We start from the raw sequence: 23,284 nt of genomic DNA on the forward strand, positions 1-23,284 counted from the left end.
ACTCAGAGCTTTGCTTCAATTACGATCCCTCCATCTCAAGGTATATGCTCTGCTGTTTTATGCTAATCTGAATGTCCTTTTGCATGAAACATCACTCTGAATTCTCTAATTGTTCCCTCCTTATCTGAGTTTGTCTCATGCTTCCCACCCCTGGGTGTGGTGATCTACATCCCACATAGTCCCAAAGGCTAAATCTTCTGCCTGGGCCCAGGTTTTGTTAAAGAAAATCCCTTAAGGCAGAATCACTAAAGATAAAGAAAAAATAGCACTATTAGTGCTGACCATTAATACAGTATTTTTCTTTCTGTAGATCTCACAAAGCTTCACAAAGAGGAGTAAACGTTGTCATCTGCATTTTACAGGTACATAAACTGAGGCAAACAGCAGAAAGTTACATCTGATAGACCTGGACAAAGACAGATCTGAAATGGAGTCATAGAGGTTTGAAGTGTTTAATAGTTTTGAGGATATCATGCCCCATTTTTCCTTAAATTATTATATGAAAGGGTGATATAACTGAACTACAAAGGTTATCATGATTTTCCTTTCTCCTGCATGTCCTTCAGTTTTGTGGATTTTGTCTTAAATCTATGCAGGTGATAATTTAAAGTAAATGTTCTCCTGCTGTGAACCTGAACGCTTCTGTCTTCAGTTTAACTCTATTAATGCTTCACTTCCGTGCCTCCAAAGCTATTGCTTCCTTCTTTCCATGAAAACACATTGGTGCAGAACACATTTAAGTGTATTGGGAGCAAAATATTAGCTTGAGGTACCAGATGTCGGGGTATGAAATGCCCTGAAGCAGTCACTGGAAGAAGCGACACAAGATGCCCTTGAGAATTTCAAGGAAGCGAAGTCTGTCTTCGTGCCAGCAGTCCTGGCTGAAAAATGACTCTGGACTTAATCACTGCAAAGACACAAAATTGTACATGATATTTTCATTCTTGGTCCTACTCCTCACCCCCCAAATTTCTGCTGCTGTATATTAAGCATCCCCCTTGTGAAGTTAAAGCAGCTCATAAAAGCGTTAAGTAAAAAGTCAAAACTTACATGGGAACTGTTACATTTTCTCTGTGTGGCCATAATGAGGTTATTTATGGTACATGTAGGAAAGATTAAAGGTTTTCATAATAAAGGAAAGCAAGAGCTCAAGAATTGGGTGCCTCCTAACAGCACTGACTCTCAAGATGGGATAAATCACCCAAGCAACCATTAAAACTTCAAGAAGATTGCTTGTAAACCTCCGAGCAATGCCAATAAAGCATATTCCTTGCCATATAGCAGTCCATATGGTGGAGCTCAGCAGTTTTTCAAAACCAAGGGCTACTCACAATTTAACCCTACTGTCTTTTTCCTTAGAGGGCAGAGCGCCAATGCACCACTATCAAATCAATGCAATCTTTAGATGTGGGAGGGCAGGGAACATGGAGAGCAGACTCAGGAGAAGTTAACTTGCCAGACAGCGAGGTTCTCAAGAGCACAGAGATGGGCTGGATTCCTGCACCATTTTTCATTACGCTGCTTCTTGGGGGTCTCCCGTCATAACACAATGTTAAAGACACATTTTTATGGGCTCTCAGGAAGTTAGGAAAATATTCCAAGGCCCCTCAAGGTTCTGGTTCATTTGCATTTTAAAAAGTCAAGTCTTCCACTCTAAAAGGCCAACGTAGTGAAAACTGCAATAAATCACAATGTAAGCTTGCGTGTGGCATAACATCAGCAACTGCACGGGACAAAGCCAGAAATCCCACCTTGAGTTTTACACCAGAGAAAAGCCCCAAATCAATGAAATTGTTTCTTTGTTTGTTTGTTTGGGGGTTTTGTGTGTGTTTCTTTGTTTGGGGTGGCGTGGGTTGGTTCGTTCGTTCTTGGTTTGACGGGTTTTTTACCTCCCAGTTGTTTTTCAGGGAAATCAAACCTAGACATAGAGATGTGACCCTCCTGGCTCAGGTAAGCACTGAGGAAAGGGATGTGGGAGTAAACATGGTCCAGTGCTGGCCCAAGAGTAATTCGCAGAGATGGGTCCTCTGTGGGCCAAGTTCTGCAGCCTTACCCAGTAGATTTCTCTTTTGTTTCATTTATTTTTCAAGCCTTATGCAAGATAAGTCACCAACTCTGTTCTTCATGTTAATTCTTAAGATTGATTTAAGGGAGTCAAACAAATTCATGAAGAGTCCTAATTCTGCAGATTGCGGGCTCCCCATGGCAGCCCGCAGTGAGCTGCTGGGGAACTCTGGTAATGGAATCATTTCCCACAATGACAGCCTGAGTCTCACTGGGGGATTTCTAGTGTTATTACATAATAAATAACAGTGATTATCATAAAGATGAGGAAAACCTACCAGTATTCAAATAATTCAGATTTAACCAAATGTTCGCTTTTCAGAAAACATTTTTTTTCCAACCAATACGAAAAGAAAATATTTCTGTGAGGGAAAGGAAGTAAATCTAAATCTCCTATAAATACATTAACATTGGTCACTTGTGCAAATCAATTGTACTGGCACATCAACTGAGATAAATTGTCATACTGTTAGTTTTCATAGAGTTATTCTAAAGCTGTGCTGGAGTAAAAGTCTTATTCGGTTGAAATAAGTGGCCATCTTTGTCCAATGACTTCGGTGCATATGTGCACTGGGATTTAACAATAGAGGTAAATAGATCCAAAGTTTCTGTCTGTATAAACTAAACTATCACAGTCTTCAATGCAATCTTCAGATATTTTAGTGATTGTTACCACAGACTACCTGCAGACCTATCTTTAAAAAGTGATGAATGTTCAGGTCTCCTGGTAAAACCAAGGAAACCTTTAGATGTTTAACACCTCTGAAAATTAGGTGATGGCATCATAGGTTGATCAAGCCGGAATCCTGCATCTTCCTGGGGAAGAAAAAAAGAAACACCAGTGCTAAAACTCTTAGCCCTCGGCACGTATTTCTCTCACAGGTAACCTGGGTAGCAGCACTGACAGGCAGACACGAGTGTTGGGGTGTGTGCAGGCTGGTGGTGCTAAGGACTATGGCAGGTTACCTGGGAATAGGCCTCCCACGCAACGGCAGTCAAGCAGGACCACAGAGGTGATGAGGTGGGAGGGAGCAAAAGCCGTGAAACTCCAGCAAATGCTCAGACGTGGTGCTCCTGCCATTGCTCGCACTCACCTAGGAAATTCTAGTCCAACACTTAGCATACAAATGGGGAGAGAGTTTCCTGTCTGGGGACACCAAATTGTGTTTTATGCATAGCCAAAGTGTATTTTCTTTGTCTGTGGGAAGGTCAAAAGCACTGAAGAGTCAGATCCAGTCAGACCAAAGCAGGGAAAGTTGAAGTGGGAACTAATATTAAAAATTGTGGCAAATGTGACACAAGTCCACTAAAATCTCGTTCCTACTTATTTCTGCTCCCTTACTCCTCAGAAATCTGTCTGTTGCCAGCACAGTGTCTATATCTGATTTCTCTTAAGTTTCTTTCAGAACAAACTGTCATATTTACAGAGCAGAATCACTCAGCAATCCACCCAGAAATGGCCATGAGATTTGAAGTTAGCCTGGATATCTTTCAAAGGACACCAAAGATAACTGCACTGGGTCTTCTATTGCATTTCCATTTTATGGCATCTTTTTATATTCTGTAGTAAGCTTTTCTGAATAAAAATGAGACAGCCTCTTAAGAGGCCTTTTTATTATTTGCATTTGGCAAAAACAGCCTTAATGAGCTGTTAAGAGTCATTCCCCAGTCCTATTGTTGGCGATGCATGGGAGCCTGTAAAGTGTTGAAAAGCCAAAAGACAATTTATGATCCCTGATGCTATCCCTTCCTGAGACAATTCTTCCGAAAGGAAGATATCTGGGGAGTAGGAAGTCCCATTATTTAAATGCTTGAGTAACTTTTACTGAAGTCATAACTGTGGAATTTGCTATTTTCATTTCAGAACTGTTTACACTCTCTGTGTTCCCCTTAAAAGCAGCAATGTCACGTCTGTGCTGCATGCTTATTCCCATCTGCAGCACTAGAGAATAGGAAGATGACTCAAGGAAAATTCCCCATTCATTTCCGAGTTTGAACAAATAGCACCAAATTCCAAGCAGGCACTAACCAACTTACAAAACTCTTTATGTTTTTCTTTCCAAGCAGCGCTCATGCTTAATATCTAGGGGCAGTGGTCTCTTTGTCAGCACCAGTCGCATCAGCCTGGCCCACACTGATCTGGAAAGTGCAAAGGAACTCGGATTTACTGACACAGGCAACAAAGAGGGTTATTCAGCACAGTCGGGAAAAATGAAACAAATAGTTTCACAAGTTTCTGCAGCGGAGGGATGTGTGGTTGGTTCTTGGCATTGTTTTCCCTTGGAAAATGGGAGGCAGCCAGTAAATGTCGGAGGTGTTTGTTAGTGACTGAGGGTGCTGAAGAGACAATCAAATATTTGTGACAAAGGCCAAGAACTTGGATGTTATCGTTGACACCCAGACATCTCGAGAAAAGAGCAAATATTGCATTAATTGTGTTGTCTCTTACTGTAAACGATGAAATGACATCTTTTACCAAGCTCATGTGTATTAATCAGCTTCAGCCCTTACAAAGTTAAATACTGTAAATGGATGAGGGATAGCTTTGTCTGTTTGACAGTAATTAAGTGATACTCTCAGTCTGAACAAAGGGATGACCCAATGAGGCCTCACACTAGTGTGATTTTTCCTCTTTGGAGAGAGCTATAGTCACTCCTATTAATGAAAACAAGGAAGGCATTAAAATAGTGAAAGACTAAAAATTCTCTTTAAGAAGTCAGGTTTTATTTGGGAGGTATTCTCTTTTAATAAAACCAAACCGTATTCTTCGTTGTGGTATTTCCATTGCATTACTTGCTGTATAATCCCAGCACAAATCAGGTGTACAATGAGCATCCCATACAGTCACCCAACACCTGGAATTGAAGTGTGATATTGAAGTGGAGGGAAAATTCATTTAAATGGTTAATTAAAGCACCTGGGGAAGCTTGATATAGTGACTGGCCAAAAAAAACCCACAACCCACTACAACTCAATGAACAAATGACTCCAAATGTTGTTGTGCCTCTGATAAGAAAATCTCTGCTACAATCCATCATTCCAGGATACTTGCATGTCACCCCAAAGATGCTGAGTGGGCACCAGTTAAAAAGAGAGCAGAATAAACCCAAAGCTCCGACAAAAGGGGATTTGTAGCCAACTCCAACCCCCCCCAGTCCGAACAGGCAGTGGGGGACAAATTCTGATTTGGGGTACCACCAAATTAAGGCACAAATAGACCCGGGCAGTGAGGATTCAGGCCACGGTTATATTTGGCTTTTCATCTGCTTTCAAAGGGCACAGCATGGGCTTTATTTGGATTTAGATGGATAATTTCAAAGCTAATTTTTTAATAAATAATCAAACATGTGATTTGATTGCCTTCCTTTTATTGGTACATGTAATAGTCACTTAAGTTCTACTAGAACAGAATAAAGTGTCCAAAGATAAAGCATCTTGCTCTTACTAAAAATGCCAGTGTGGGTGCTAGTTTTTAGCCCTGTCTCCTAGGAAGCATCATAAAGTATCAGATCCTGCAGTGATTTTTTCAGATCAAATTCCCATCGATTCTATCCTATGCCTGATATCTTTTTTCAGACACAACCTTATTTTTCTGTTTGAGTTTGGTTTTTTTTAAATCCCCTGAAACCTCAGGGTCTGATTCTGCCCTTGCATCCTGAAACGAGTAGAGTGACTTTTAAGACTTACTCCGTCTTACATTACTAGCAGTATAACTGCTGTATGATTGTGTCTTCCGTCGGGGAAATATTGCCTTGCTGTTTTGTTCAAGCCTGAGTCCTTTGTCTGAAATGCAATCATCAGCCATTACCCATGTGCGCGGAGCATTTTGTCACAGTTACTTACTGCTCACAAGCCAGCCCTACATAGTAAACAGTCAGATGTGGGGCCAACCTCTCGGCTGTGAGGAGTGTGACAATAAAGCGATGCAAATCCACAACAGCTGGATTCTTGGCTCCTCACTTGGCTTCTGATTATTGAAAAATGTTCTTTCCTTCTGTAATTTTATTTGCATAAAAACATGACACAATAATTTGACGGCTGCTCACCCCCATGCTGTGCGCAAAGGCAAAACAGCTTAATATTGAACTGAGCAATCTTTATTTATGTTCTTCTGAAATCACTCATCTTTCACTTTCTATCCTGCGCTGTGACTTCAAAAGTGACTTACAGTGCAGCTGGGTTATGCAGTAAAATGAGTAATTCGTAGCTGTTAAAAGGATTATTCTTCTGTTAACTCATGGAACAAAGCTTCCCAATAAATGTTGTATTCTGCTATGCACTGAGTGCTTTTGTCCACTTCATAGCACAAATCATACTGTTCCCGAGTGCTCATCCACAGCAGTATTCTTTAATGCTTAACTCTGTGACCTCACAAAAATAATTGGTGTGAAGCAAATTTACTTAGCCCTCCGCCTTTATTTGCAGACTGAATGGCTCAGAGAATTGTGCATATTGTTTATGGAAATGAAGAGGGAGAAAAGAAAACAGAACATTACCCTCCAGATAAAGATGGGCCTATGCACAGGAGAAACATAGGGGCTTAGCATGATGTCCCTGCTTGCATTATAGACACCTAATGAGAGATGCTGATCGACTAATACAACTGCAAATCAGCTCAGAGACTGTGAAAATCCATTCCAGCTGCTGCGATTTAAAACAGTTAACATTTTTTACCTTATTCTTAAGTTAAAATTTCAGGTTTAGCTGTGAGCTTTACCTAATAATTATCCCACAGATGCAAATAGCAATGATTTATGACCAGATTTCTGTGGATTTACAAGGGAAAGAATAAGCCTGATTCTCATTTCTCTGCATAAATTTGGATTTTAGAAGTCCTATTTGAAACTTTGGGGATTTTCAGCATAATCTGGGTTCCAAACCCAGGGCCTGGTTTCCGAGTCTGTCGCTGAACCCCAGCAACCCCAGTTCTGGCAGCTCCTTTCATACTGGGACGAAGGGGGATGGGAAGGGCGCTGTGAACAGATCCAAACACTGCTTATTTGTCTGCGTATATATTTATATGTATATGTATGTAAATCTACCCTCTACAGAAAAAAAATCCGCAATCCAAGTCTCAAACAGGGTGATAGACATAACAGAATAGTTTTGCTTGATGTGCATGTGATATAACCATGCCACAAAAGCAGCTTACCAAACAGCTTGCACAGATTAGCTAACAAGAACTGAGCTATTCTTTTCAGGAGGTGTTATTAGCATATTTTTCATCAATACTATACTTAACAGCTACTACATAGCAGGAAGTGGTATTTAACCTCTTGTTACAATGTAACAAGATTACTTTGTATGGTTATGTTACATTCCATTCATAAAGGCCCTCCTGTGTCCAGTTAATTAGATTCACTGTTTGGCAGCATTAACGGGAAGAAAATGCAACAAAATGCATTTGGAATATTGAAATGTTAAGCTTGGTTTGGTTTGTCTTTAAGGCCATATTGAGAGCTATATAAATCTTGATGTTGAGAGATAGATGGCGTTTATTAGAATATTCTGCCAGGTTCTGATGGACACAGGGTTTTAACCACTTAAATCATCCAAGTTTGAAGGAAGGTTAATTCTCAAAGTTATAGTTATCTAAAATATAATAGATGAGCAGCACCTGATTTTCTGAGTCAAAACCAGATGAAAGTATTTTTCCTTGATTTGACTGTAAAACCCTGAGCTACATGGGACTCTCTTACCCATAAGACTTTTCAGTGAATTTGGGCTTGGTTTGGAAAAGGACAGGAGCAATTTGAAGAAATTATACTGAATTTAGAGTATGGAATAAAACTATACAGCATCTGAGTCTTGTGCGATGTTGTAGTTTTGTTTTGAATGACTTTTGTGGTCTTAATAATTTGTTGTTTTGTTTTGTTCTCCCTAAAGATTTTCTGGGTTGCAAGATGGGTGCCAGAAGTGCTATTTATTATTTGAAAGAACCAACGCTAATTAATGAAACATAATATGAAACAAAAAATAAGCTCGGAACAGCCGCATATAGTTTGGAAGACAATTACAGCAGAAGATGCTCTGGGTTTCTACAAAACATCTTGAAAAACAGTTAAATGAGCCTGGTTTTACATCTTCTATAAGAACATGGGTTTACCTCTGCGTAAAGAAAAAAAGGAGGGAAAAAAATAGAGAAATAAACTAATGAAAATCAGTAATGCAGTTTAGCAATGCTACTGTTTTGCTGTTGGGCTGTCACGTTACAGGCAGCAGTTTCTGTGCAGCAGCACAAAAGACACATCAGAATCAGATATTTTTTGCCTTCCACCCACCTTTCTAAGACTCATCAACACAGCCCTTATCATCTGGGGTGGGGGGTTAAGTCAAAGGAAATATCTACAAGTGAACAGGGAAAATGTGTTTTCATGTGCAAGATGAACATTGAAAAAGAAATTAGGAAAAATTGGTGCTGGGTTTTTTTTTCCTGCATGAAAACGTTAAAAATGGATCTAAGTTATATTGAACTACCATTTAAAAATATGCTGAAAGTGCCGAGGTGCTGTCATAGATTTTACAGGGTGCTTGGTTGGTGGAGGAGTTAAATGGGCTAAAATCCTGTGGACAGCCAGCGAACAAAGTGTGATTTACGTTTTAGGAGCATGTCGGTGTGGATTAAATCCACAAGGGCAATCATACCCTCAGAAAGGAGGGGGGTGAGCAGTGATCTGTCTGCGCCTCTGGTCTCCCCTGCCTTGGGCTGGGCTTTGCTGCGAGGGTCCCGGGGGCTTCGCCCGTCTCCTGCCCTCACCTCCTCCTGGACAAGTTCCTTATCCCCATGTGTCACAGCAAAGCAGTGACCACGCAGCTCTCCAGCCAGCGAAGCAGGTGGGGACACCTGGGGTGGCCCCTTCCCACCCGCTGGGTACACCGAGCCCTCCAGATTTCACCCTACAGACCTCGGCCCAGACAAGTGGTGCAGCAGCCCCGGCCTTGCTGCTGCTTCTTGCTCAGATCAATTCTTTAAAATGTTTTGTTTGTGTGTTTTGAGGCTGCAAAGTTAATTTCAAGGGACACTGTCAAGGTGAGCGAGCTCAGAATTTGATTTGACTCACCGTGCATGTTTCCTAATAACTGTTTGAAGAGTCTGCATAGATCTATTTTTTTTTTTTCTTTTCTCGATACAAATGTATTTCTCTAGGGAAAATATATCAAAGCTGCACATTTGACTTCACGGGCAACCTTGCTAAATGTGCCCAGTGTTTATACATAATAGAGGAGAGGCAAATTAGAATGAAAACAAGCTTCCTTTTCAAGCTTTCCAAAGGAATGAGTTTATTAAAAAAAAATAGAACTTGAAGCAAGAGGAGGATTTTAAAAATGCTGTACAACTCTTTAAGCAAAAGCCTTTGAAATTTAAAAACCAAACAAACAGAGTGAGTATTTGTCAGTGGATTATGGGGCACTTATTGACTCCTGCAGTGGTTCCCACACTTCCCAGGGTCACATTTAGCTAGTGTCCCCTCACATCTGCCCTAGCCTCTCCAGATACAGCTGACAAATCCCGACATCCAGACTTGGCTGAAATTACTGTGTGTTGGACTTATCAATTACTCGATCAATAACCTCTAAGATGTGTATGTATCCTCCTATATTTGCCGAATCTTCCTTTTTCCCCAGTTACCGAGACTTTGCTCAATGAAACAGAACCTGGTGAAGCTTCTGGGTTCTTTGCAATGAGGACGCTTGCCCATGTTTCAAGGGCAGCTAAGCCTCTTCCTTGCCCACATTCTTAAGCTGTAGAGAGAAAACGTGTAAATATAATATGAACCCTGAAACTCACTCCTGATTTCAAGACTCTGCTTATTTTTTGCAAATATTCCCAGGAAAGCAAAGGAAGCTGAAATACTATTTGAAATCTTTGCAATGCTAGGGTCACCATCAACAGATAACTGAGGCTCTTGGAGTCTTTAGCACATGAACATCAAACTTACAGAGTTCTTCTGCAAAACACTGTGAATGAAAACTGTGAAATTAATTGAAAAGCTCCATTTCAATTAATTTGTGTTTTTTCCACTTGTGTGGATAAGCAAACTAGATTTGTTGTAGTTTTTCCCTTTCTTTTCTGTCCATCTTTGGGGTTTGGTTTGGTTTTTGTTGTTGTTGGTTTTAGTTTTGCGTTGTGTTGGGGATTTTGTGTGTGTTTTGTTTTATTTTCTCCATTCCCCCTTCTACTGCCACAACAGGGAATGAGAGAAAACATCCTAAAATAAATAATCAAACACACTTTTTCTTTAAAGAACGATTATTATTCAAATAACTTCTAGCAGTCAGCTTCAAATCGAATTTCTTCATTTTGCTTTCAAGATATCACGTATCCATTTATTAACTTAGAATTACAGCCAAATCCCATGGCATTATTTCTGCGAATTAAAGGAAGCGGTGCATCCTCTCTGAATTTCCCGCATGTTTCTTACAGCTGCTGCTGGACCTTTATCTGGAACTCTGCTGCCTGGAGATGCGAGCTCACTGCAGCAGAACTTACCACGCTGCTTCTCCTTGTGTACGTGTGCAGGTGAGCTCCGGGAACCGCCCCCCGGTCCCATCTCGGGTTCCGTCCCAGTCCCGCCCCTGGTCCCATCCCCGGTCCCGTCCCGGTCCCATCTCCGGTCCCGTCCCGGTCCCATCCCGGTCCCATCTCCAGTCCCGATCCGGTTCCGTCCCGGTCCCATCCCAGTCCCGTCCCATCCCCGGTCCCTGTCCCGGGAGCTGTCCAGCAAGGGCCGAGGCAGCGGCCGCGGGGCTGCGCGGTGCCTCCCGGCACGGAGCGGCTCCTCCAGCAGCAGGGGCAGGACAGCCAGGAGTGCCCTGGAAACCAGCGAAACGCCGCTTGGCTGTTTTACACCAGGTGAAAATCCCGGGGCTGTTCGTTTGCATCTCCTGTAGATTTTAGAGACTTGCGTCAGCCTCCCAAAGCAAGGAGGGAAATGTTGTGTGATGAGTCACTCTCTGCTATATGAGCATAAATACACACACAGACATGTACATTTACAGCCCCGGTGTTTGTGCTGAACAAACACCCTGCAGCCCACGACACCCCTGCTTCAGCTGCAGAGTGGGTGCCTCCCGCACCTTAAATCACTTCCAAAGAGTTCACCTGCACAGGCCACCACAGGAAATACGTTTCTGTTCACCTTTCTGTAAACCTCCGTGTAACAATATTATAGGTTTTCAAAGGCTTCTTTGTATCCCACACTTTAAACTACTATCTGAAGAAACTATTCCAATCTCTTTCAGCAGGTTTTTCTCAAGTATCTTTTTTCCTGCAGAAGCTGCCCCAGGTGTTAGGACCCCTTCTATCTCACCTCCCGCTGGTAAGCCGCTAAGCTTAAAACCAAAACGTGACACATCTACGGCTCTTATTGTGTGAAGAGATAAGGGATAACTATATATGAAGGATCAGTTATTTGGCTGTAGTTCAGGAAAATACAGAGTCAGGGACCAAATTGCAAACGTGTGTGTTCTCCTGGGATTACTTATATGCTTAAAGTTGGGCACATGCGTAAACAATTTGTTGAATCAGGGCCTAAAATGGCATGCTATTGCTCAGTATAAATTATACTTCGAAACTCATTCTAGAGCACCATGGTAAAATAAATCTTTATCTTAGCTACTTAGTACTAATGAAAAACAATATTATCGGTACTTTTCCTATAGCAATTCACTTAAAGAGAAATGTTGTACAATTACAGAGAATGGCTAACTATGCTTCTTGATCAACCTGATAATTAATAGGAATAGAGAAAAAGCCCTGTATTTCTGAGTGCTGATCAGGCAGCAAAGGCACTCCAAACATCTAAAGAAAAAACAGTTTGTTAATTGCTGTCTAGACAGTTTATTGCTGCAATAAGATCAAAACACAGAATACCGAGGTTTGTGGTATGAATCATGCAGACTAAACAATTGTTTTATTGCATTTACAGAGCACTAGATTTACAACACAGTCAGCTTGGTAATAAAATTCCTCCATTGTATATCTTGAATAATTTCACCTCTTTTCACATCTCTCTGTTTTAATTCTATATCAAGATGTTTTAAAAATGTTTGGATGGAGTGGGGATTACTGTCATGTATATATGAAGTTGCTTATCTTGGGTCTCGGTCATATAATCACTAAGCATCCAGTGTTCAGCTGAGCCTTGATCAGCGCATGGTATTGTGGATACACTGAGGAACAGATTTATTGGGCCACAGTCAACAGTGAGTGCACCAAAGGAAAAGTAAGACTGTCTCCTTGCGAGAGGTTTCATCCCACTTCACATTCAGCCGAAAGGAATTAATCGGGCAAGTGACTTTAAAAAAAACCAAACACTTTATTACTCTACAAAACTTGGGGTTTTTTCATGAAGAAGAAAGACTCATCTGTCCATTTCTGTGGGTATCTTTGAGGTTTAAGAAGAGCTTTTCTGGGAAGAAATAGATTTTGGGGATGATGGAAATTCTGTTGTCTTTACTGAGTGCTGAGCTGGGCTAAGGGAACAGTTGCATGAAATCTGAGTCTGCGCAAAGTGCCAGCTTTCCCTGGGAGCATAAAGCGCTGTTGCCTGTGTCTTTGTATAAAACAACTTTGTATATTTTTTTTCATTTCCTAATTTTGACCATTCGTGATCACCCCAATATCCATGAAAAGCAAAGAGGTAATAGATCAGATTGTAGTTCTGGAGCAAAATGAAACCAGAGGTCTAAAGCCTGAGAATTCTAATCTTACAGACTGCAATCCTGGTCCTGTTGAGTACAGTGGAAATGTTGCCACTGTCTTACTGGGTCACCATTGAATCTACAGATTTATCGAATCTGACAGTGCTGAGGTAAATCAGGGTGATATTTCTCACTTTATAAACACCTGTTTGCTTAAGATTTTGGAGTAGAAGCTGCTTGGGTAAGTTTAGATAAGTATCTTTGGCTCAGTATTGGGGAAAAAAAAATCCTTCTCCAGCGTAATCTGATTAAAGTGATCTGTGCTGACTCATTGTAATAACATGAATACCGTCACTGTAGCCACATTTCCAGTTAAGCTTTTAAAAAGGGCAGGCCTGCCAGGCCTGCCTCATAAAATATGTCTGAAGTGGAGGTATCTTTGCATATGTCCACACTCAACTTCACCAGTAAAAGTTGGTATTCCTGATGGTCACATGAAATTATTTCTAAAACTAGGTCTGTACCAAGGCTGTTCCACAAAGCTGCTGTGTGGACTCTTCATTAGCTCCTGGTACCAACTGCACTCCAGAGAAATGACATCAAATACCCTGGTACAAATTTTTACTTCTGCTGCTCAGCTTCATGGTGTGTGGAAGCTGGTCCTGGCTCTCCAAAATCTCCCAGTATTACGTTGCCTGTCTGCCTTGTAATTCCTTTTGCAGCTTTGCAGGAAGACCAGAGTGGCTCCACTTCAAGCTGCATCTGGACCTCCAGCACCCACCCAGGGCAGAACCAACTTCCTGAGTGGCCACAGCACATGAAGAGCCAAATCTGCAGGGGAGAGATGGTCCCTGAGAAGTACAGAGACAAGAGTGAGCTGCAGAGGAAAAGCACTGAAGGAAGGAGCCAATGTGAGTAAAGGTGGGACTCTAGGTACTGTCTTTGATGCACTTTCAAAAGAGACCCACAAGTTCATGGAGACCTGGACAAACACAGACACGCAACCCAGTGAAGAAGGGAGAGACATTCAGGTAGATATTATGTTCCCCAGAACACCACAGTCCCCTATTCTTTCATCTCTAAATGACAGAGAAACAAACACAAGCAGAGAACAAGAAAGTGCCTTTTAAAATAGCTGGTCTATTTAAAAAAAAAAAAAAAAAAAAGAAAAGTTATAGTCTTAGACAAAAGCAAAAACTAAAAGCCACCAGGAAAGGGCAGGACTAGACAGGTAAACAGGCTTCTAGTAGTGTAAGTCAATGCCTTGTGAACAGAGAGATGCTGGAAAGAATATCTGAGATGTACATAGAATTTAGTAACTTTGCAAGCAATCCAAGAACTGAGCATTTAGACCTAGAGATTTTAATTAATAAAACTGTAAATCTATAACACTGATGTCAATAATGTAGAACTATTGTTTTCCAGTTTTGGAAGTCCAGATAAATTATTTGGTTACTTTCTAACAAAAGAGAGAATATGTTGCTGCCTGACAGGATGGGGCACTAAATTAGTGGGTGGGAACAGCAGCAAAAGCTCTTTTCGGAGTCCGGCTTCTATGCAGATGTTTCTTAAAGCTGAATAAATATCTCTAGAAAGGGTGCCTTGGTTTTGTGTGTTAGGACACTGGCACACACCACTCAAGCTACTAGACCTTTTTGATACCAGTTCTGGCAGTTTTCTCTTCTGGATCTCCAGTGTTTCATGTGTAACACAATGTCAGTCACCAGCAAACTAAGGAAAATTTATGGTACCCTTCCTTCAGGTGTTGCCCAAGATGCGGTAGAATTCATCACCTACCGCAGAGGACCTACCAGGCAGCTCTTACCCCACTACGAATGGCCAAAATGAACCGACAAGAGTCCTTATGAAGAACTTTTAAAGAAAATGATGGGAATTGGTTTTGCCCACTTTTCAGGCTAATTTGGGCTTACTGATCCCTGATGGGCTTGAGTGTGTCCCTCTAGAGAACAACTTCCCCCATCTGCTCACAGCGTGAAACCAGGCAGGAGGGCAGCACAGGTGATGTGTCCTCCAGTCCAAAATGGTTCTCAAGACAAAAAAGCAGAGGAATTTATGGCGAGGAAAGGCAGAAAGAGAGGAGGATTATGTCTAGGCAAAGGCATCAAAATGTTGTAGATACTGTGAGCAGCAAATGCAGCTGCTGAAAGGCATTATGGACAAAAGACCTGGGGAATTTCAGCGTATAACAACCAGTGCTCCTCCAGCAAAGCACCTTCTCTTCCATCAGTGCAACACAAGCTGTTACAAGCACGTGTACTCGGAGGCAATCAGCCCTTCGTGCTTTCTTTTACACAGCTTTAAATGCTGTTAGAAGTATTTCTGTCGTTTACTGCTACTCAATAAAGTTTTATCTTGTGAAAGTCATGATTTATTTACTCCATCTCGCAGAACAGACATGTGCACTCTCCCACATCAGCCCCCCGTTACCAGATTCATAAAATGTGTTAACAATTCATTTAAAATTCATATACAAGCCTAGTACAGTTCCCTCACAAAGCTGCACCAAGTAATATAAAGCAGCACGTGCCCTGCCATATGGCACACTGTCAGCGTACGCTCTTAAGGTCTCCCTCAGCTGTACACACGTCAGTGTGCTTTTGTAATTGCTCTCGTGTCCAGGCAGCCAAACAGCATCTTTCCATTTTCTAGTTATCACCCAGCTTTTGCTAATTTTCCTTCCCAGCTATCAGAGGAACACAGGTTGTGAGGTTTAGAGAGGAACTGCTCAAGAGTTTATCTCCAGCCTTCTAGTTTATCAACTGCCTGTTTAACAGGGGGCTTTCACCTGCTCAAACGAGATGTAGCTTTTTGCTGGTCTGTGTGAGTTACACAAGCGAAAAAGTGAGAATCAAAATGAGGGTTTCTATCCCTGTATGCCCTGCTGGGAAAATCATCTTTGCCTGTAGCTCTTCTAACAGTCCTCCTTCTGAAAGGTGCAATCATCGTGTGGCTTCAGTGACCTTTCACTAATGGCTGTGAAATATCTCTGGCTACTCCCTTTCCCCAGCATATTCAGTTTTACTGCAGCGTACCTGCTCACAGCACTGCTCTTTTCCTTTTCCAGCATCAAGGGACCCTGGCTCTGAAGCTGAACAAGGAACATCTCACCTCCAGGCTCCTCACATCAAGATGCGCCACTTTCAACCTCGTCCAGGCGAAGAAGACTTATGGGAACACAACCTCAGACTTCATCATCCTCTGGTATCTCTTCATATTTGCGTAATTTCCAACCCAGCAAGAAGCGAGGGATCTGCAATGTCCCTGCAGTGTGCTTTTTCCTTCTCACCCTATTTTAAAAGGGCCATACACTGCGAAAAAACAGCCTAATGTTTGTGAATTCCAGAGGGAAAACTATTGGCAATTTTGTGCCCACCTAAACAGTAATTATACAATTTTGGGGTGTCAATTTTAGGTCCCAAGTGTGTGTTTCAGGCCCTATCTGTCCTTCAAAAGAGCCACCAGCTGGGCAGCTCTGCTCTGTGTGAAGTTAGGAAGAGTCCTTGCTGCATTCCTCACAATGTTGCTACACACATTTGTGCAATATTTGGCTTATTTGTGCAACATAATTAATGAAACATGTCTCATTGGCACCAGCATCCCTAGGGACCCTAAAGCAAATGGGAGCCTTTGTAGCCTTAGAGGGTCTTAAAAGCAGAAAATATTTACCACAAGTTTATTAAACCAAGCTTTACTGGTAATAAATTAGCAGCCTGTAGACATGTCTGTTTCTTGAGGATCTGACATTAATCTTTTAGAAAAATACAGTAACAATTTACAATTTTCATAGCGCCTTTCAATCTTTCCATTCACAAGCTGCTGATAAACTTTGCTGCCAAAACTTTTAAGTTTGGTAAGGTGTCCATTCCTAAGGCAGGGACTCCTGTCCATATGTAATTCTCAGGAAGTCCATCAAATTCATCAAGTCTGATATAGTGCTTACAGGCACATGTGAGCAAAACCCCACGAGTAACACCGTCACGTTATTCCTTTTCCCATAGCCACTGATGTGTGACACTGGAAATATTTTAAAGACATTGACTCAGAGTGTCAGTAATTGTGCTGGGACTGGCTGATGGGTCCATTCTGTCCCTACATCTGCAGTTTAGGTTATGTGACCTTACCGTGCTGTTTCAAAACCACAAAACACTGCGGCGGGGGGGATGTGTTTACAGATTTGCACACCCTTTACACTGCACCATTGTATGGTAAATTATATGGGAGCCTCTCCTGAGCTCATTAACAAAAGCCCATTGTTTGAGGGTGTTATATATCCCACGTGCTCTGCCTGGGAGTTATATTTGTGTCATGAAAGTGTTGGCGAGTTCACGAGAACTGTTTTCTAGTATTTCTGTTTGGATTTTTAATGACATTTGTGCAGGTGCACAGCTTAAAAAAAAAAAAAGTGTGGGGGGGCTCTTTCCTCAATCTACAGAGTTGTTCCAAAATTCAGCTGTAACAACAGCTATTCCCAGTGATATTTTTTAGCAGTGATCTCAAAATTTTGTGTCGTATTATCCAGTTTTATTGATTAAGGGTGTGTTTGAATATCTTTCCATTAAATAGCATATATAGGTAGGAGATAGCTTGTACAGTTCAGTGACAGCTAAATCAAGTCCAAGGCAATTAAACTTGAGGATGTGTTTAGATATTAATATGTTCATCTTTTCAGTGTAAATGTTCTCTTAATAAATGATGAAGTTTTATTGCAGGATCAAGCCTTATGTGCCAGGCAGTATATTCCTCCCTTTATTTGACACAACCTGATAACTACTCAAAAGGTCTAAAATCTGTGGACTGAACTGTGGCATCAGTGACTGTGGCATCATGGCAGAAAGGGCTTAGTGTGTTCTTGTCCTGTTACACCTTTCCCAGTTCCTATCCCAAGCTGGCTCTCCATCCTTTGGTTTTTGTGTATGTGTGTTTTAATGCTGGATCAATTCCCTGAACTGGATGACAGATGGATTTCACAACTAGATGGGCCAGCACAGGAAGGACTGTGGTGCATGGAACAAGCAATGTGGAAGGAGTCCTGGATTGCTGGAAACCACAATTGCCTCAAAACTCACCCTACCATGAATCCACAGATAAGGTTAGTCATAGACCAAGACGTGCAGCTGATGACCAACCCCATGGGAGAATCACTTCCCAGCAGCATTGTGCAAGGGGCTGATACTCTGTCTTCCTAAATCCTGCAGGGCTAAAGCTTATTTGGACAACAAACAAGGCCTGGTTGGAGTTCACCATGCAGGATTGTCCCTCTGATATAATTCAGCTATGTGTGTATTTCGTTGCAAAGAAAATATATCTATGACTTCTGTGAGGTTCCTTCATCAGTGCCCATTATACTAGTGCTAAATGTTTGTTTGACTTATACGTGTTAAAAGAAGTGCATTGGACAGGATTCTGAATAAATGCAAATCAGAGGTGGATCGTCGAAAATATTTGGAGTTATAGACACAAGCAGGATCCGAGTCAAGCCACTTGTCCTAGTTTCTGTCACAAACACTAACTCTCTATAAATCATTAATTTCCCAGACTGTTTATTATCCAGGGGAAGTAACAAAACAGTAGTATCACATAACACATCCTAAGAATGCCTTGTTCATTTTAAGAGCAAATAAAACTAAATAGCACCAAGTTGTTAGTGATGCAGCCTATGAGACCAAGTAGTAACACAAAAAGGGGACCTTGGTCAGGCTAAGGCTGCAAAATAAACAGAGAAATTGATTAAACAAACAATAAAAAAGGTTGGAGAAGAGTGACTTCACATAGACTATCTTCACGTAGATATTCTTTCATAGACTATCTTCATGTAGATATTCTTTGTTCACTATCACGTGGAAATGGCCCTTGTGTATTACATGGTGGGGCTTTCATGGGGACGCTACTGCAGTGCTATTAGAGTGCGAATGGTTTCCACAGCTGCTCCTTCAGCTGCCTTTCTCACAGGAATAATCTAACACCTATCCTCAGGCAGAGAATAGAACAGAGCCACCCTTTCAAAAAATAATCATCAAAATTAATTACACCACCAAGAAAGCAAACTTTTTGTTGTTTTGTTAGCACAGCCCCTCCTCTAATGTGTTTGTCATATGTCACCCGGGAGCCTCTTGTGATGAAGTAACAACATTAATTCCCATTCCCATCTGAAGATGAGGCAGAGTGAGGGTGATGTTTCTCTTTGCTGTGACTTCATGGCAGTTCACCTTCCCACACAGCACCCGCTCCAGATCCCGCCCTGGGGAGAGGATGCTACAGCCAAGGCATGAAAATTCAATCATGCACCTTGCTCCAAAATATCATGGCAGGGTTGCAAGCAGGAAGATGAGAGTTAGACAAAATAGGTGGAAATTCTAATTTATTTGGTAAGCTTTCAATGGATAGTGCTGACAGCTGAGAAATGTGCAGTTATTTATTCCTTGCAGGTTCGCTAATGCAACAGTGCCAGAAACCGGGCTGGTTTGGTACTGTTGAACCTCACCAGCACAAAACATATTGGCTTTTTGTCAATTTAGCTTCAATCAATTTGCAGTTTTGCTAGTAAAAAGTCCTTTTCTGGCCAGTATTACTGAGTTTATATTGAGCTGGCATTCCTGCTGGCCTTATTTGTCAGTAAAGTATCATACTTCTAAAAGTGATGTTAGCAAAACCATAATCCAGGCCTCACACGTTATTTTGGTCCAGATGTTATTTATTTTCATCTCTTAAGGTTCCAAAATACCATATATTTACAGTTGCCTTTAAAGTTATTGTTAGTTACAAAATATTAGAAACATAGTTTCATCTATAAAATGCATAATTAAATTAATCTTTACCATACTTACTTTACATTACACAGGAAACACTTTCATCTGATGAATACCATGGACACATAATTAGTACTTTATACCATAAACTAGATTATAACTTACACTGTCCACCCTGACTCCAAAAATCCTTGCAGATTTTAATTAAAATGCTGGGCATTATTTGATGAAAGCATTTGAATTCAATTATTATTATTCAGTACGGATTTGTGCCTTTATATAGGTTAGACGTGGTAGTAGTTTTAAACCCGAAGTTTAGTGGAAGTCTCAAATTAAGCATTTGCTTTTATATTTAGGCATCCACCACATTTAAAATGCTGAACATCTGAGTTTTCTAGCTGAGGTTTGCCCAAGGTAGGGTTTAGTGGGAATCAAGACTGGAAGATAAAAGTAAAGGGAAACTAAATCTGAGGTATTTCTGAATTTCAATGGCAACTGGGCATCTGACCCACTCAGACTCTTCTGAAGGCCTTTTTACGTGCCTATCTGTACCTTTTGATACCTAAATACCTTTCAAATCTGGCAGGACACTTTGGATAAATGTTTAACAGTAAACCAAATAAAATCCCGTTGTTCTCTTTGATTTGTTCTTTCTGCTGCATGAGAAAATTGTAGATATTTTTGGCACTGACACATCCCTTGAAACAGATCTGCCCTTTTTAATTTTGGCTGAAGAGAAGTTAGAGGTGGTTGCAATTTAAAGGCGTTTTATAAACGGGACCCTGGAATTAGCCACGTGGTTCTATATTTAGGCATCTCCCAGATTTAAACAGGGGACGCGTGGCTGGGGATGGACCTCGTGCAGCTCCTCACTCGGGCCGGGTGCGGGGGCAGGCCATTCATCCTCCTATTACAGGCCATTCCTGTGTTTATACCATCTTGTTTAGCTTACTCCTAATGCACATCCTAAGACGTACCTCTAATACACATCCTAAGACATGTTTATGAAATTTTTTTATAAGCAAAATATTTTACTTCCATTGAGTAAGTTCAGATACAGAACAGCCTCAGCACTGCAGGCTGGTTCCACTGCTCTCCTGCTCTCTCCCTGTGCATCTTTTATTTAAAAAATCAGCCTTCAGCCCACCCACCTTACCACAGCAAGACCCAATAAATTGTAACATATGGATTCCCAGCCAATCTTGTGCTGTTCTTGCTAACATGTTTGCAAGCAGTAATTATTCTTCAGAAGATTAAATACTACTTAGAGCTGCAGAAGGTAAGTTGTTAGCTGGAGAACGAGCAACTGGGCTTTGGACTTACTTGGGGTTTAATTCTTTAAACGCTTCTTCAGAGCAGATGCTGTATCCTTTTATGAAGCACTTATTCCCAAGGTGTGATCTTCCACTGTCCACTAATTGGGAAATCTGTTACATTGAATGGGCTCGAATCAATGGCATAATTGAACTGGCTGAACATCGAAACCATGCCTCGGTCTTTAAAAGATTTTGAACATTTACAGAGCCCCCTGATTCAGTTTGTGGGTGCTCAGCACTTCTGAAAATCAGGCAATAAGCTTTTAAAGATTAAACAATAGCTGGACTCCAGCAGGAAGTAAAATCATTTAAAATTTGAAGACACACACATAAAAAGGGGACATGACATTCAAGATATATTTTATTATGTTAGACAGCAGATTCATAGGAAATGCTTTTTCAGTGCAGTGATTTATTGCACTGTGGGACTCATGGCCACCAAGACAAGGATTTTAAAAGTTTCATGCATAGACTGGATGACAGAACTATCTTTGTTTAACTGTTATTGCTAATGGCGTTTCTGGAAGGGTTGTTTAATGTCAGGCTTCAGGGTCTAATCTATACTCTGATTTTCAGGTTAAGACAAAACCTAATGCGGTGGCTGATTATCTTGCACACTCTTTTACACCATCTTCCCTGAGCGTCGAATGATATCCAGTATCAAAAGTGGTTATTGAATGAGATGGGCATCTCCTCCTCCCCTAGTTTACTCTCACATAGTAATTTCTGCTCTCCTAAAATCAAGTTTGGGTCTTCAGACCCTGCAGGAAGGGTACTGTGCAAATGCCTTGCAGAGTCTGTTTCTAGAAGATAGAGGTGATGAGCTCTACAAGCACAGCAATAACCAGCTACTTAGATAAAAATGTTCTTCCCTGGATGATATGGTTTGTCCCCAGAGTCTTACTCCACCCAGGTCTGATCCCACATGCCCTATCTCAGATTTATCAGGATTCAGGTGGGTGCTACTTCCACACCACTGAACTCAGGCTTCTCCTGCATTATTTATGTTTATACTTTCCTGGAAAAAAAAAAAAATTACATGCTTTTTAAACTCATAAATATAATGAATCAAAGGCCATTTGGCAAATCTCTTTTATGGCTAGAGGCCCACCGTGGATCTGCCCACTTCGTTAAAGTCAATCTTGCTGAGGAATCTTTCTACCTCTGGAGAATCTGTCACTTGGAGCCAATTGATCATGGAGACATCCCATATTTCCCCAACACCAGAACACAGGTTTCTTTCTATTTGATCATTACTTCACTTCCTGCCATCTATCTCCCTTGAGATTTCTTTTCCTTATTTCTAATACCTCTTCCAAACTGTATCTCCACAATATATTTATCTGTTGTGATCATCAGACTAAAACCAGAAAGAGACTGAAGCTCATATTCCCAGCAGGCTGAAATCTTATTTCCCGTGCCTGTTTTATTCACATATCATTGACAGTATCTGGAAAACTGAATATGGACTGAGTTTGGATGAATAAATTTCATATAAGAGTGAGATAAGCACAGCATTATGCCTCACAGGTATTTGAAGAAAAAAAAATAGCTTCAATTACTCCAAAAGCTCCAAAATAATCTGAAAGTCCTCTGAGATTTATCTATATATATCTCTCTATATATATAGAGAGATATATATATAGGTAGGTATATATACATAAACACATACGCACACACACTGGATATATATATATACTGGAAATGTTCTGTTTACTTTCTAGGGGCTTGTGACCTTAGAGCGAACCCCACAGAGACCCTACGTTTTCAAGCTTTTCTTTATTATTACATGTTTTAAGATTACTTTACCGATCTGCAGAAGAAAGGCTTCTCTTACAACCATTTGTTTCTCTAGGAACTTCAGCTCTAAATGAAACATCGGATTTCGTGGGAGTTAGTAACCTGAAGCCGAACAGTTCGTATCAAGAAACTGCTTGATGTGAACATTGAGTGCTCTGAATAGTAGTCATTCATTTTCAGAAGGGCCATCAGCTGGCTGGGTAATAGTAGATTCCCAGAATTATGGAAGTTTGCATAAATAGCTCCTCAAACAGGCACTAGTGAATTAAAACTTCTCTTTTCTTGCGTATGCATGGAGCTTCTGTAATATTTAACAGATAACATAATTACTTGTAAGGCTTGGTTAAATAAAATTGTGTTTTCTTGATTAAATGTTGAAAGTAGGGGAAGAGAAGCTGATGGGGCATCAGGGGCAGAACCTCAGTTGTGACCTGCTACCCCGCAGCTGTGGGTGCCCATTGACACCCACCCCATTGACACCCACCACCTTGCACCCAAGGAACAAGCCAGAGGCTGGAGGATACAGGTGGGAGAAGATGCTGTTCTCTGGCGATGGAGTCACAGCTCAGAGGAAGAGCTGGGTATCCTTAGGATTTATGAGGACTGAACAGATGAATTTATAGATTGTTTTTGTCCTTCCCCTCTTGTATTACAGTAGCGTGCTTTGGCTAGGCTGGGTCCTAGTGGGCTAGT

General features: G+C 41.1%; 1 long non-coding RNA gene across 5 annotated transcripts in view; it reads left to right on the plus strand.

Annotated features, from left to right (window-relative positions):
• The window catches only part of LOC135575592 (uncharacterized), a 76,634-nt gene extending 56,516 nt beyond the window's left edge, over nucleotides 1-20,118 (plus strand). For 2 of the 5 annotated variants that reach the window (XR_010466647.1, XR_010466649.1), the window contains exons 5-6: nucleotides 311-13,619; nucleotides 15,794-20,118. This is a non-coding gene — a long non-coding RNA (uncharacterized LOC135575592). The remainder of the gene's footprint in view (nucleotides 1-310; nucleotides 13,620-15,793) is intronic. The other 3 variants (XR_010466648.1, XR_010466650.1, XR_010466651.1) reach the window with 2 other exon arrangements.
• Nucleotides 20,119-23,284: the final 3,166 nt, after the last annotated feature.

Source organism: Columba livia, chromosome 16 (genome assembly GCF_036013475.1).
Source record: "Columba livia isolate bColLiv1 breed racing homer chromosome 16, bColLiv1.pat.W.v2, whole genome shotgun sequence".
In the NCBI taxonomy this organism is placed as follows: Eukaryota; Metazoa; Chordata; class Aves; order Columbiformes; family Columbidae; genus Columba; species Columba livia.